Raw genomic sequence first — 16,411 nt, forward strand, 5'->3', positions numbered from 1 at the left:
AAGCTCGCGTTCTAAACCTTGCTTCCTCGAGAGAGGCTGAGATATTGGTGTTGCCCAGCGTGCCTTAAGGGCTGCTGGTGTTGGGAGCTCTGGTGGGTGTTGTCTCCTTTATGTTTCAGTGCCTGGTAATTGATAACGGTTTAGAAGAGGGGTCTTCCTTAGAAATAGCAGGTGAGCTTGGAGATAGCAGTGCTGACAGCAAACGTCTGGTAGTGTAAAATGGTTTTCTGTTATGCTGGAATGGCCATAGTACCAGATAAAGTGCATACCTACCTTTTACTTATAGCTTCTTCTAATATATCCTACTTATGGAGCATTTTCCTGCTTAGCTTCCCCCAGCATGATCATGTGTGTATATACAGAAAATGGTTTCCATGAATGCAAGCCTGTTCTGGGAATTGCTGCTAGACTAGGCAGTATACATAGGGGTTTAATATGTTTTACCTAGTCTTATTTCTGTTGCTACAGCTATGCTATACAATTTTTTTCAAGGACACTTCACGTTTTCCTCTCTAAGCCACCTTCTTTATGGTCTCTTTATATTGATGACCAAATTTATCATGTATTTGATAGGAAGAAAAATGTCTGCAATGCAAAAAGTACGTTTTTTGTGTGTGTAAGATTGTTTTGCAGCTCAGAAATGTGAAATTCCAGGAGGCTGCACAGTTCATCTATCCACAGCCCAACTCGGTGTCTCAGTGCAGTGCCCTGTATGAAATGGCTGTTCCCTGAGCAGCACCCCAGGGTGCTGGCTACTCAGTGATGTTTAGTGGTGATTTAACCCCCAAGGCCTAAAGCACAGATGATTTTTATTTCTGCTGTGACACCTTTCATTCCATAGATGTGCTCTGTTAAAGCAGCCAGCGTATGTGAGCTACAACTTCCTTGCAGGGCTGTTACACAAGTTCAGGTGGTATTTTTCCCTCCTAGGATTTTCTATGGGCTGCATCTGTCGCTGTGTGAAATCTCATGGTGATTTAGTGATACCAGGAGATTCTGCGTATTTTAGGTTGAAGGGATCCAGTGACAATTCAAATGTCATCCCCACACTTTTATGCATGAAAATTACTGAATTTAGCTTGCTTTTGGGCGATGAAGGATCGCTAATAAGCACGGCAGTTTGTTTCAGAGACAAGATGCAGTAGTTTTTAGGGTCTGACCAAATGCTGCTTGAAGTTGGTGAGAAATAGCAGTGGGCCTGCACAGCTTTAAGGATAAAATGCATTTTGGAATAAAGCATATTATAGCTGCAGTGTCTCCTCCCAGCTTCCAGTGGTTGCTGTGCAGGGGCATAACACAGCACATCTGGTGTAAATAGGAAGGTGAGCTCTTTGTGCAAATCTCAGTGACACCCCTCTCTTCCCAGTCTCATTCTCCCTTAGTGTTTCGGGCATGGTTATTTAAATAGTAGCCAACAGTATGAGTATGGTTGGTATTTTCTTCCTAGCAAAAGGCTCATCCATGTGCCAAAGTGTAATCAGCCCATCACCCACTAATTGAGGTCATTCTGTATGTTAGGTCACATTTCTCCATTCTAATTCAGAAGCTGTTACACAGAGACATACAATTGAGAGTTTGGTTTTGTTTAGTTCCCCTTTCAGTGCCAGGGCGAGAGTTTTCTTAATTCTATAACTATTGTTACAACCAGATTCCTGTTACAAATAAACTCAGAAAATTGCTTAAGAACTTTTCATACAAACCTCGTTGCTCAAGTTCACAGCTTTTCAGAGCAATGGGATATTTGAGTGAGTTGCACAATGAAATAGATTTCTGCCTTCTGCCAAGCCCTCCTCATCTGGTACTCTTGACATCTTGACACTGCAGCAAAGGCAACTCCAGTTTATGGCTGACCAAAAAGTGGAGGTTTCAGTGGGAAACTGAAACCTTTCACAAGCAGTCAGTTTGAGTGTCCCTGATTCCAGGCTCAGCTGGAAGGCATGGAGAAACCCTTCACCAAGCTCCTTGGCTCTCCACTGCCAGAGCTCTCGGGCATAAGAAACTGTTCTCCATTCTAGTTCTGACTAGGAAAGGTTCTTAGAATGGCTACACAGGCAAAATCGATTTGGGCGTTTGATTATCATTACTGAAGATAACAACTCCAGACTCGACAAGGTGTGATGTGGCAAACAGCTTCCTGAGTCTTAAGATAGCAATGGTTCTGTAGTGGCACAGTGGTGCTCTCAGCAAAGGGAGGAGACTTCATGTGAGGTAAGATGCATGTTTTGAGCAAGGCACATGGAGAACTGTCGGCTTGCATTTTGCACTGAGACCTGGTGAACGGTGGCGATGCTGCTGCTCATCGTGAGTTCCAGACTCTGTACGTGGAGGTAGTTTGATGAATGTTACACCCAGTTTAACGAGTGGACCGCAGGCACCAGTAAGCAGGAGCCCTGCAAGGAATTGCAGAGTTGGGTGTTTGGCCAGGGCCAGGGCTGCTGGAACACAGTGCAGTGCTCTGGGTGCAGTGAAGCAGTGCTGGGTCACATTGCACCGTCAGCACAGAAACACAGCGTGCTTCCACCCAGCAAGATGGCAAGGAACAACGAACCCATTGTGGACCAACTGGAGGGATCGTGTGCACGCTTTGGACCCATCCTACTGTTAGGGAGGTTCTCCATAATGGTTTCGTTTAGTAGCAATCATTGGACAAAGCAAGGCTCTTCACTCGGTGCACAAATGCCCTGTGATGAAATTTAGGATGCAGTCTCCTAATGCAGCGTGGGGCTGAGCTTACTTCAGCATGTGTATCAAATGTAGGATAAAGGGCTGAGACCTCGCATTCCTCGATGTAATGCTTGTTCTACAGGAGCCTCAGCAGAACGTGGGAAAGTGTTTGCTCTGTGAGAGCAATGAAAGGCTTAGAGAAACTGCTGGGCACCAGAAAAGTAGGGTTTGAAGGAAGAGGAGGCACCTTGGAACTTCTCCCTTGGGTCCATCGTGAGCGATGTGTTGGGGCAGCACAGAGGGAGGAACACGAGGGAAGAGGCACAAACAGAACGTGGAAATCAGTGAGGTCCTTCTGCTTGGAAAAAAAACAGGAGCAGGGAGTGAAATCTCTTCTTTTAAATGAGGAGGGGAGAATAACAACTACCCCCAGACCACATACAAGAAAGGCTTTTGTAGATACATCCTATGTCCATCTTTGCTCCTTTGAGTGAAGTAACCGCATGCAAAAGCCAGAAAATCTGATGTGTCTGATTTTCAGATCAAGAGCAACTCCCTGGTAGTTAATGGAGTTACACTGGTGTTAATCTGATGAAGCAGAAAGAAAATTGGATCCCCTGAATAGAAACGGATGGCTTTTCTTTCCAGTTGTCCCAATGGTGATGTTCCTCCTCCATGCAGCTGGCGCAGGAGCTCTGCTCTGAAACCTGATCCTGCTGGATGGCTTCCAGTGAGCCAAGAACACCCCTCGGGCTGCGTCCCCGGCTTTCGAGGAGCCTCTCTCCTTCTGAGAGAACAATGTCAGCGTGGCTGCTGGCCAGAGAGCGTCCCAGAGCCCGGTGAGGGGAGGCGGTCACTACAGAGCATGGAGGAAGGGGTCAGAAGTCATTGCTGTCCATGCAAATAGCAGAGGGTCCTGGAGAAACAAAGCACTGCCTGGCTCGGGAGGGAGATGCTCACGTGTCACATGGGAACACTCAAGTGTTGGCCCCGTGTGTTACAGTGAGCCCAAGATTGTCACCGAGAGGTGACACCTGGAAGAAGTGAAATGAAGTAGGTGCTTATGTGATATGAAATGAACAACATCGCAAATTGGAAAGCGCTGCCTCTAAAAGAGCGGAAATCAAATTGACATCGCAAAGCTCTCAAAGGCATTTTAATATAGTTGGACACATCTTAAACATTTCCAGACGTTCTTAAAAAAAAGGGCACGGGGTGGGGGAGGGGGGGGAACAGTGCAGATAAAAATGCGGTATTGAAACCTACAAATAGAATGGGAGGGCCAGATTTAAACCAGGTTTGTCTCACTGGACTCAAGGACTGTGCTGCTCCAGGGGTCGCTGCCAGGGTGAGGACTCAGAGCTGAGGGGAGCAGAGTGTGCCCTGCACACAGCCAGGCACTGCCCACCCCGCAGCCCTGGGCTGCTGCTCGTCCTGCGGTGCTGGAGCCATGGAGTTCTGCCATTTGGCAGCATCTTCTTCCCTGCAAGAGGGGTGCATTACTTTCCTTAGGGATGGAGGTGAGAACAATCCTGGAATTCACTGTGAAAGCTGCTTGTAAGCGATCCAAGCACTGAAATCCAGAAAAATCACCGGGGTTTTATTAGTTTAACATTAACAGTTCAAGGAGGGAGTGGGAGTACGTTTCTTGGAGCTAAAACCAGATGTGAGACTTTGTAGCCACAAAGCTTTCTGGTTCCCCTCTGTTTGCTTTTCCCTCGGGAAGATGAAAGCAGCAGCAGGGAGGGAAGGCTCTGATGGCAGCAGCTCTCTGCCTTCACCCTCACTGCAGGGATCCCTCTGGATGCAGCTCCACAACTACAAGGGAGCTGCTTGGATCCACGTGCTGCTGCAGTGGAGGTGGGTGCACTCCAGCTGGGACACAGCCACAGCTTCCAGCCAGGGTTGATGTGTGCTGGAGCTGATCGCTTGTCCTTTGCAGGTCAGGACCCTGCTCCGTTTTGCACCAGAAGCACCGAGGAGGGCTGGACTCACAGTCTGAGGGAAGCCCTGCGAGAGCTGCCTTCCCCTCAGGCCTCCTCCTATAAATCTTTCTACGCTGCAAACAGAAATTTGCAAATCTAGGCCAAGCGTTCCCTGCTCCTATTTCACCACCCATGTTGTCAGAGGGCGGTTGTGCTGTGCGCTACAGAGATGCAGCATCTCAGGATAAGAGATAACAGACCGCTCTGCTCTGTGCCCATGCAGCCCGGTGGGGTCCTCTTCTATACCTGGACCGTTACCCTGGGAGTAATTAAAATAATTAACAAGTGTAATTAACTGTTGAGAGTTTTAGCACATTGTATCAGCAACAATTAAATAAATTGCCCTTTTTGTCTTGCAAAGAATTGACAGAGAGGGGAACAAGGAGGAGGGAGGTGGAGAGAGTGATGCGGTGGCACGGGGAAGTGAATAGGGGTCGGTGGCTCTTGTGTTGGAAGACAAAGCAGACAAAGCGGTGCCCCATGGAATTACCGAGTGGCAGATGCAGATCGGCCACATTTCCCGCAGCGCGTAATTAAGCTGAGGAGCTCATTGCCCAAATGGATCCCCAAATCCGGGGGCACGGAGTGCTGGGGGCCCTGAGTTGTCCCCAGGTCCCTGCTGCCCGGTCCTGCTGTGCATTTGGTGTCACGACACCGCGGTGGCTGCTCCACAGAGTTAAGGGACGCATCCCAGCCATGTTCCAGCACTGCTCAGCCTGGCTCCAGCCTCCAGCACGGAGCCTTGGGGCTTGTCTCTCCTCACCATCAGTGACCCTGGGTTGCATTTTGGGCAGCACGGGAGCCCAGAAGGATGGAGCAGAACTCGCATGCAGGTGTCCTTCTGCCCAAGGGACAGGGACAGTGGCAGTGCCAATGCTGTTGTGAGGGGAGCAAGTAGGTGCCCTGCTTCGCTTTGTGCATCTTGCTGAAATGCGTGAGCCCAAAGGGAAAGAAACAGCAGAAATCCAAGCAAATATGGAAGATGAGGCCCATGGCAGTCAGTGGAGGTCCCTCTGCAGGCTGACCAGAGGGAGGGCTCCATCCCCATCTATTTCTGCTCCAAGCATGCCAGTGCGACTCTGCTGCCTTTCCTGATTGAAATCTAACACCTTTTATACGGTTCACTTCTCATAACTTGAGGGTTTTTTTTTTAAGAAAAATGAATTCCTTGGACTCTGGCATCAGCAGGCAGCAGTAGGGGCAGAAGCTGTGCTCCTGCCCTGCGAAGCCATGCCCCCCCTCAACATCTCCCATCAGCACCTTCCTTCAGCCCATTTATTTTAAGGGAAACAAAAGCTCTACTTTCTGCCCGTTCCCTCCGTGCTGCCCGGTGCCCCCACAGCACAGCCCAGGTGCCACTGCCCTCCCTCTGCCATCTGCATGACAAAACCCACTGCTCCATCCTTTTGGGGATTGCCCGCACCACAAACCTTATGGGCTTCATCAAAAGCTCGGATGATTTTAGGGTCTAGGTTTTTATTCATTACAGCGTTGGCTGACAAAGCCCATTACATCATCTGTTTGGAAGAGAAATTCTCTGCAGCTGCTTGTGTGGCACAGGGGGGTTTGCTGGAAAAAATAAGACAGATTTTTTTTGTTTCATTCTTTCAGGGCAATTTTCGTTCAAATTGCTGGAAAACTGCACGTTAAAAAGGCTTCCAAAGTGGAAAGGAAAAGGGCAGCACGCAGCAGCTTTAACCATTCTTTTTTTCTTTATTTTTTTCATTTCCCTTCCAAAAAGCTGGGGGAAGGCAGCCCCCGCTCAGGGCCATGTTTGGTGCTGGGATGTGGGGACAGCAGGGTGCCCCATCCTGCCCCATTGCTGCTGGGAAGTCCTTGTGGCTCAGCACCGGTGCAAGCAGAGGAATCCCTCCAGCACTCAAGAGAAGAGGCTGAAGTGGTACCTTGGGTTGCTGTTGGAACGGCTGCTAGGCTCAAAAGAAAGATTTATAATTCATAGGGTAACGTGCACACAAGGTGCTATGGAAAATATCTCAGTTCTTCACTCACTGCAATTAAGAGTGAGAAAAACCCATAACTACAGATAAAAATCCATTATTATAGATGAGTGTGGCAGACCACTGCATTTCTCCATCAAGTGAGCAGCACGGATGGGCTGAGCCTTGTTACCACAGGAGTTTCACAAGTGGATTTGGAGACATTTTAACTGTATCCAGGAAAAGATGGGTCCTCACTGCTGAGCGTGTCCTTGGTGGTAACCTGGATATGCCAAGGAGCACGGAGGTGTGGCACTGACACAGCATGGTGGGCTGGCGGTCCATCTTGGTGGTCCCAACCTTAATGAGTGGCTGCCTGAGAGATGGGAATGCTGCTGGGTTTTGGCAGCCTCATCAACGTGGAGAAGGCGTGGGGGATGTGGGGTGATCCAGGTGGTGACCTCAGAGCTGCTGTTTAAAAGAACGGGGCTTCTTTCAGCGGTAGAGGTTGGGTCATGTTCAGTTTATGTTTTATCTCGGATAGAAATTCATTTTTGTAGTAGGTCAAGAGTTCAGGAAAGCTAAAAAAAATAAACCAGGATCTGTCTTTTTCTGCTCCCTAAATACATAGGGCTGCTTTCCAGCACACATTTCATTTTCAGGTGAGTTCCTTTGTTGCCATAGCAATATTACTCGTGTTTAGAAAGCCGCAGCTTTGGTTTTCTCCCAGGCCATGCTGTCACACGCAGGCAGCACCCCGAGCCCAGCACAGAGCCGCACTGAGCTGCGCCGCAGCATGCAGGCAGAGGGGGGCCCTGGGGGAGCGCAGGGCTCCCACCCAGAGATGCTCCTCTCTTCTCATCCTTCCACCCCACACCTCGCAGTGCAGCTTTGCAGTAAGGTCAAAGGAACCCCGGTGGCTTTACTAATTAGCGCTTATTAACAATGCTTTTCTGGCTGTGCCCGCAGCTCTCCCTCCGGGCACTGGTGCACATGCAGCAACGAAACCTGTGTGTGCCCCAGAGAGCACAGAGTCCCGAAAATCCCATTTGCTGCCACACAGGTGTCTCATTTCCTTGCTCTGCAGATCCCAGGCCCAATGAATTTATTTTATTACTCTGCTTTAAATACTGCCGGACATGCATTACGGGGGTCTGTAATAGCATTAAGAAAGGCACAAGGAAAAGGGATTCCCTGGTAAGGGAATGGTTCTGTGGACATTTGGGTGATAGGTATTCTGTACATGTACTAGGGATTAAAATTTGATTTTAAGTATTTGTGTATTAAATATTTAACCTCATCATATCTAAATCATTTGATCTGGACAGACAGGATTGCTGGGCTGACGCCGATGGGATGAGCTTCAACACAACCAAGTGCCAGGTCCTGCAGTTAGGCCGAGCAACTGGAAGGCTGTGTGGGAGAAATGGACCTGGAGGGGCTGGTCAGAGCTCAGCTGAACATCAGCCAGCAGTGTGCCAAGTGGCCAAGAAAGCCAATGGCATCCTGGATTGTATCAGAAATGGTGCAGCCAGCAGGAGCAGGGAATCGATCATCCCTCTGTACTCAGCACTGCCGAGTGGTACTTTGCGTGCTGTGCTCAATTTTGGGGCCTTCACTGCAAGAAAGACATCAAAGTGCTGGAGCGTGTCCAGAGAAGGGCAATGGAAATGTGAAGGGTCTGGAGCACAGGTCTTATGGGGAACGGCTAAAGGAACTGGGATTGTTCTGTCTGGAAAGAGGAGGCTCAGGGGAGACCTTACTGATCTCTACAGCTGCCTGAAAGGAGGTTGTGGAGGGTGGGGGTTGGCCCCTTCTCCCCAGTAGCAGTGACAGCATGATAGGTACCTGCCTTAAGTTACACTAGGGGAGGTTCAGGTTGGAAAATAGGAAAAATGTATTCACCAAAGGAGTGGTGAGGCACTGGAGTGGGCTGCCCAGGGTTGGGATGGAGTCACCATCCCTGGAGGTATTCGAGAAACGTTTAGATGTTGTACTGAGGGATATGATTTAGTGGAGAAACACTGGTGGTCAGTGGACAGTTGGACTAGATGATCTTGGAGGTCTTTTCCAACCTTGGTGAGTCTATGATTCGTATCATTAAGTTATTAAAATATTTAATGTTAAATTCAAAATTATTTTTTTCTGTACTTCTCTAAATTAAAGCAGGCACAGAGGGCCACACATTAACCTAAAACCCTCTCCGTGATGCCATAGCATAGCTATGGCTGCGTGCTGGGCGGCTGTTCTGCTGCACCACCATAAGCTGTTCACGTAGATCACGTTTAAAGGCTTTTTTTGCTCGCTTTGTTTGTTTGCTTGCTTTCATTTTTTAATTCTGAATAAGCCCCGTTTGGATTAACAAACAGAGGCTGCGTGCACGCAGCAGACCCGTGGGTGCTGCAAGCCTTGCTGCGATGCAGGCAGCAGATGACAACCGCAGGGCTGTGTGGCTGCAGGGATGATGCAGGCAGAGCAGCAGACAGCAGTGCTGGGGGCACACAGCCCTGTGACGTTTCCTTTCTGTGGGGGAATGCCACCGGTGCAGCTTAGGGCTGTGGTGGCTCCCAGGATTACCCACGCACAGCCCTCCCATTCCCGGCAGAATCGTTGTGCCCAAACACAATAGGAGCCTGGAAGAAAGCAACGGCCTCGACAATGAGTTTCTCTGCTTTTATAGGTTTTAGTGGAGCCCATTGTGCTGCATTAACACCCTTTTTTGTATTTCGATTCCTAATATCTTTGACTGGGGGAAGGGTGGAGAGGGCACCGATTTAATTCGATAATCCCCCTAAGCCTTGCTTAATGCACTCACTCTATTTTGTGCCTGTGAATTTTATAGTGGTATTTTGGGTGGTTGCAGCACTGCACTGGAATACATCCCACCATTTATTTTGCAGCCATTGGAGGGAAATGGCTGGCAGTGCTGAGCAGCCTATTTACTGCGCTCACATTGTCAAACCCAGCAAACCGTCAGCCCAGATGTGGTCGGATCCCAGGGCTGCAGCAGGGATACGGGGAAGGGAGTTCAGAGTCTGCCTGCAAATTGCCCAAATGAATATCTAACCATGAGCAGAAGGCTTCCTCCCTCTGCCAACATTCTGAGCTGGATTTGGGCTGTGGGGACAGCTCATGGCTCCTTCTGAAGGGTACCATGTGAGACGTGCCTTTGGGCTCCCAAAACTTCATGGCTGTGCCACGAGCAATTTGCTCCTAGCAAGAACTGGGTGAAGCTGCTGCAAGATGAGGTGGTGCTGAGCCATCCTGGGAGCATCTCAGAAGGTTGCAGCAGAGACAAAAAGTGCCAGTGTAAGGGTCAGAGTGTCTGGGGCAGCTGGCATGCAGCAGCAACAAAGCTAAGATGAGAAGAAGGGGTTTGGAAGAGGTCAGGATTAGAAAGATGCTGTCTGTAGGGAACCAGGTCATCCAATGAGGAGAAAAGAACAAAGGAAGAAAAAAATATTAAGAGGCTGAGATCTACCTCACTGACAGAGAAGACAGAAGGGTGTCCACAGACATCGCTGAGAGAGCAGGAGACCTCAGCAGGAACATGGCAGGGCTCCTGTAGTTCAGCAAACTGCCCAAGAATGTGCAGAACAAAAAGATGCTTTTATTTTTTCACATATAGCCTGTGCAATTGCCTTCCTCACTTCTCACAGCCCAGCAGTAAGGATGTAATGCCTCATGAAAATAAGTATGGATGGCTGGAAGTCTGTCTGTAAGGCTCTCACTTGCCTTTCACAGCCTCACCCCACATCTTTCAGTCTTCCATGCTATTTCTCATCACACACCAGGAGAGTTTTCAGCCACATAGAGCTCATGGATCTCATGAACTCTACAGAAAAGCTTTCTTTATTAGCATAAAAGAAAGAGACAAAAGGGTAAGTATTTGGAGGTGTTGAAAAACACTTCACCAGACATTAAATTATATTATTTATTCTATCAAGAAAAGCTTTATGGTACATCCCAAAAACGTGAGCCATCTTTAAATGGAGATAAGAAAGAAAACACACGTACTAGCAAGCTGTTTCTGAAGCTCTGATCAGTTGAGGAAAAAAAACAAACTAACAACAAAAAAAAGAAAGTCAATGGTGGGAGATTGTGAAAATTGAACTCCTGGGAATGTTAAAAAAAAAGAAAAGAAAAAAAGAAAAAGAGTATTTCCAAAAAATAAGAAAATTAACAAGAAGCTGGAATGCTATAAAAGTGTGTATCCATCCACTAAATGATGAGAGTTCAAGAGCTAAATGAAATAATTGTCCAGGAAGGTGGTGGAGTCACCATCCCCGGAGGTGTTCCAGAACTGTAGAGATGTGGCACTGAGGGACGTGGCTACAGGCATGGTGGGATGGGGTTGGACTTGGGGATCTTAGCGGTCCTTTCGAACCTTCTATGATTCTGTGAGAGTCACTGTTTCCTACAGAGGAATTGATGGAGGTTTCCAAATCAAAGTCCTCTTAAGAGGAATGAGATTGAAAAGTTTCCTCACAATGAAGATCAGCAGAGAAGTCTTTAAGCTGAATAAACAAAATTAATGGCAACCAAATTCCAATATGGGATGGCACTGACCAAAAGTCCTAGAGGAAGGCTCAGACATGAACTGCCTCACTACCTGATTAGTTTGAAGCTCATTGGCCACAGCAAGTCTGACACTGAAGGAATGGAACAAAAAATGAAACTAAACAAGGGTAATACAAATTAATACCAATGGAAGCTACAGATAAATAGAACTGGGCTCTGAACTATGACAATTTAATGAGGAGATGCTGGCTTCATTGTGCTGATCGTTCCGCAGTGCCATACATGATGCTCAGAGATAGTCAAAGGCAAACAGGAGGGAATGGGAAACAAATAAAAACAAGTGTTGTGATGCCAGTGGACAAACTGCAGTTTCAGTCCTCCCATCTCAAAATGGGGACAGCAGCGTGAGAAAAGGTAGAGGACAACAGAAAATAGTGGGGCTTGGAGCTGCCTTGAGTGAGTAGGACTGGGCTTTTGCTTTTTGGAGGGGACACACAAAAGAGGATGTGGTGCAGGCCCCTGCCCAGAAGCTTTATCAGTGGCTTTGGAAATCTGTTAGAAACTCTTAACTCTTCCTGCTGTGGGCAAACAGCAAGGCAGTTTTCTAATTTATCACCTTGTGTGCTTATTCATGTTTAATTTCTATTTTTATAAGACTGTACTAAATGGGTATCAGCTTATTAACAATGTTTACATGTTATGGATATTGATGAATATATTTAGAAAATTAATGTATATTTTTATTTAAATAAAACCAGCACTTTAAAAAACTCTTAGAACTTGGTGGGGTCCTTCACAAAAATACCCATTACTTTTGTAAAACCACATTAAAATGCAAAAATTCCGACAAAGTAGAAGAGAAAGGACAGAGGGGTGTAAGCGACTTGGTGGATGGAGTAACAGCAGCATTTGCATTCCCAGCTCTGCGGGGACAGACATGATGAATTCTGAGCCACGCAGGCAGACACTGTGTGCCCAGACTGGCTGCAAAGCCATGGGCACCCCAGCAGGAAAAGCTGAAGATGCAGGATCAGGCCCTGCAAATTAAAAAACAAGCAAACAAACAAAACACAGTCTAGAAAAGGATTCAGCAAGACGTGAATGTTGTTGAATGATCTCAGCCGGGAAATGTCAGGTAGCATTTCTGAGGAGAGCCCTTTGTGCACATCGTCCCCGGAGCGAGCAGAGCAGGAGCCATTTGCATGAGCACCGCGCTCAGCAGCTGCAGAACGCTGCGTGCAAACGGCTCGCACCAACCCACACTTCTGGCGAGGCAGCATCCGATCCGGAGCTACAGATGTTTTGGCACTGCCACTGCAACACCACCAGTGAGGAAAGCTGTCTCGTCACTTGCAGCTGTAGGTAATTTTCTTGCTTAGAGAACTTGATGAGTTATAGGCACCTTCAGGGGTAGTGCTGAGATTCAGTGATGCTGTGGCAGATTTCACCGTGTGCTGGCATTATTCACCTGGTTCTTCTGTTTACAGAGCTATGGGCACATCGGCACGCAGGCTGCTGTTGCCTGTTTTTGTATGCATTCCATCCATATTTGAAATTTTGCATTTATTTGTATCTAAAACAGTTTACATAATGTTCAGAGAGAATTAATTTGTTTGAAAATGAAGCAAATAGAAGTTAGGCGTGGTACGGGTGATGTACATACCTCCCAGCAGAGCAGCAGCTAACTGCAGTTAATGGCTGCCATAAGAAATATGAGATATGGATCGGTCGGCAGAGTAACAGCTGATCCTGTTCCAGACAGGTGGCACCTTGTCTGCTAGCAAATGGATTTGCAGCTTCACCAGAGGAAGAGACGCCACATTTCCATCACACAGAACAAATCTCTGAACTTAGACGAACTATTTTAAGATGGAATTTAGAAACAAAAGAGAGTGTTGCACTGTTTCCCAACAGCCTTTCCTGTGGGATAGTGCTACACGGAACTCTCGGTTATGGAGCACCACCCAGAGGGCAGAGCAGAGGGATGCAGAAGTGAGATGATCGGATACGTAAAAAGAAAGAAGATCCTACAGCACACCTTACATAACCACCAGCAGGTACCGGATTGTTATTTAACAGATGTCGTCAAGAGAAAAAACTGTGAAAAGGAGATTTCTTTGTCAAGAGAGGATGTTCATCGGCACACAGGACCTCTGCACGCAAGCAAATTCGTCCATTTTGTTCATAATTCAGCACCTCTTATTTACTTAAACTAACTACAACACCAAAATTTCATTTTGAGGTTACTGCATTTTGATACCATCTTAAAGTAAGCCTTGACTTTTCAATACCTATATTTGGTTTCAGCAGTATAGTACAAAGCACCAGTTCTGAAACTGCTTCTAAATAGCACTTATTTTTGTATCAGTTACAGAAAAACTTGGATTTCATCTCAGGAACAATGAGTATCCTTGTGTCTCACCTGGCTGCATAAGGAAAGACCCAAGATTAGCAGAAAGCACATAAAAAAATGGATGATAAATAGTAAAAAAAGTAAAAAAATGCTTAACCTCTTGTAATCTACATCCAAAAGGATTCAGATACATGCATTCCCATATACAATTACTGGAGAGGAAAGGTACAGCCCAGGTACAACCCTGCACACCTGCATGGTTCCAATGCAGCTGTGCTGTATCTCTGTCTGGTTGTGGAAAACCTCTACCAGGCATGTCCTGACAGTATGCTAAAGCTAGAAAACAGAAAGCAGAATTTGACTCATCTAGAATGTATAACAATGAATAAAATAAGAGAGACACTCATTTGGTGTTACAAGCTGAGTAAGGATAAGATAATTTAGTGTAGCAGTGAAATTAAGGCGAGGTAAATCCTGTCTACTTGCATGTCCTCTCAACTACAGCACTACAGTGAGAGGTGGCAGACACAAGCTGGAACATGAGAAGTCCAGATAAGGAAATGATTCTGGATCACAAGGATGGTCAGACTGGAAGGGGTTGGGTTGCCCAGAAAGTTGGGCAATCTTCCTTCCTTGGAGGTGTTCAGACTTGCCTGGTCAAACGTGATATTTTAGGTCTGCTCTGAGCAGGGTGGGGACTGGGTGACCTCTGGAGTGAGGAAAGCAAAATAGGGCTTTTTTGAGAGGTTTTTGCAATATCAAATGGGCAGAAACAGTGGGTGTTTGAGGTGAGAGTTGCCAGAACCAAGCTTTTCAGAGGGTTAAGTGCACTAGGTTAATCATGTTTATTTAATATTAAGAGTGTTTTTGGTAAGTTAACTGTACAATGGCACAAGTAGGAGGCATTTTTTTCTGAGATTTTTTCCCCTGCAGGTTCTCACTTAGCGTAAGATGCATATACAGAGATGTTATGCTGGGGAACCAGGGTACTTACTAGCACCAAGCAATATCAGTAAGAGGGCAGAAAGGTAGAACTGAGTCTGTGGAAGTATGAAAAATGCACACGTATGCAGGAAATTAAAATCTCCCGAGTTAGCTTCACCTATGACCCATATCTGGAACATCAACAAGATCTCTATCACCATGATATTTGTCACGATTTTCCCCCGTACGTGTTCAGCACTCATTATCCACCCTTCCTGCTTTCTTCAGATCCGAATGCTTTGTGATGATCTGCACTCTGTCTGGGAGAGGGAGGTGACCCTGCAACATTTGACAAGTTTGGCCATAGCAGAATGAGACTGATTTTATTTTGTGGGACAATGTGTAGATTAAAGTTTTATCTACAGATTTCCACTCAAAATGCTTCAAAGGCATTCCTTCATTGTTATTATTATTACTACTATTACTATTATTTAAAAAAGAGCAAGCATGGAAAGAAACTCACAGCATAGCTTCTTTCTCAAAGCATCTCTGCTTTTGAGTGCATCTGTTGATCACCAGCAAAGACCGTCGTACCAGTATGTTCCTCTCCAGCACTAAGTGCCACTGCTGCTGTTGGCATTTATATAACAGAATTCTGCTTTGGAGAAACATGAATAAGCACTAGCATCAAATCTGCCTTTCACTAGGAGATTTACTATTGCTGTCCAGAACGATGCTTCTTGGATGCAGAGGATCCAGAAAGAGATGAGTCATGGAGCTGCAGATCTATCTGTGTATGGCTGCAGTGTGCTGTGGCACAGAGCTCCCAGGGAATGAAAGGTGCACCTGAAGATGGGCATTACTCACCAGAAAGACAACTCCTTAAGGGGAGAGCTCAGAAGAAGTGGGAAGATCTATTGATCACAGTGCTTTGAGCAACCCTAGGGGATCATAAAGCAACTGGGAGAATGTTAACAATATGAAGCTGTGGAGCCACAGGATCAGCAATACAGGAAGAAGGCTGGGGGTCACTGCGGAGATGGAAACCCCAGCCCTAATTGCTCTGAAGGAGCCTGGCCAAGGGAAGCTATCCAGTGGCTGCTCCGGGCATGACTAATGAGCTGTTTGTGTTCAGCCTGGATGCAGGCTGTGGTCTGTACACCCATAGACTGCAACACATAGCTAACAAATAGCTGCATAGTTATTAATGTGCTCCTTTCTTGCTGATGCATGAATCAGCCTAGGTTTCAACAGGGGCACAGCCTTTGCGTTAAGAAGCACCTCTGAGTTTTGAGCTGTAAGAACCTGTATGTGTAAGCATCTAGGCATGCAGCAAGGCTTCCAGTGAGAATGGTGTGGGAAGGACACATGCAAGGGACAGAGGAGCTTCATTCAGGAATATTTTCTATCTTGGCTTTCAATTTGAGAGCCCATTTCCGTTCCTGTAGGAATTCCCACTGGCTCTAGATAGGCCCAGAAAGAATAATCCTACCTTTTTGTGGTGGTGCAGCGTATATGCTACTGCCTCCACGCTCAAATAAAGACAAATTGTGAGGAGAAAGGTTTGGCAAGACCTCAGCCAGGGGGGGCCAAAGAAACACGCCATATCCATCAAGAATATATTAGGTAACTGTTACCACTAGAACACAGGAGGCCCTGGTGCTACACAATGTTTATTGTGCTGTGTTTTCTCTTGACACAGAATTAAATTTAGCTCAGAAAGATTGATGTGCACTTTCAAAACATATTACAATACTCTTATCTATGTTTTTCCTTTGAATTCCTAGCATACATAATAAGATGAGCTTGCAATTATCAGTTCTGACGAGAGAGAAATATCACTTCTAAAGATACAGAATATCAGAAGGCTCTTTTCCCAGAAGGTAATTTGTTTCCAGAACTATTTTACACCCAAACTCCCACAGGAACAGCAGGACTAACTTCAAAGGCTTGTTAGTAATGGAAAGCCCCCAGAGCTGAAGTAACAGCTTAGGAAGGTGGCTCCCTACATCTCTTTAAGTGATAAC

The sequence above is a fragment of the Centrocercus urophasianus genome, unplaced genomic scaffold (assembly GCF_019232065.1).
Source record: "Centrocercus urophasianus isolate 14NV4802_14NV808 unplaced genomic scaffold, USGS_Curo_1.0 seq_24, whole genome shotgun sequence".
NCBI lineage: Eukaryota > Metazoa > Chordata > Aves > Galliformes > Phasianidae > Centrocercus > Centrocercus urophasianus.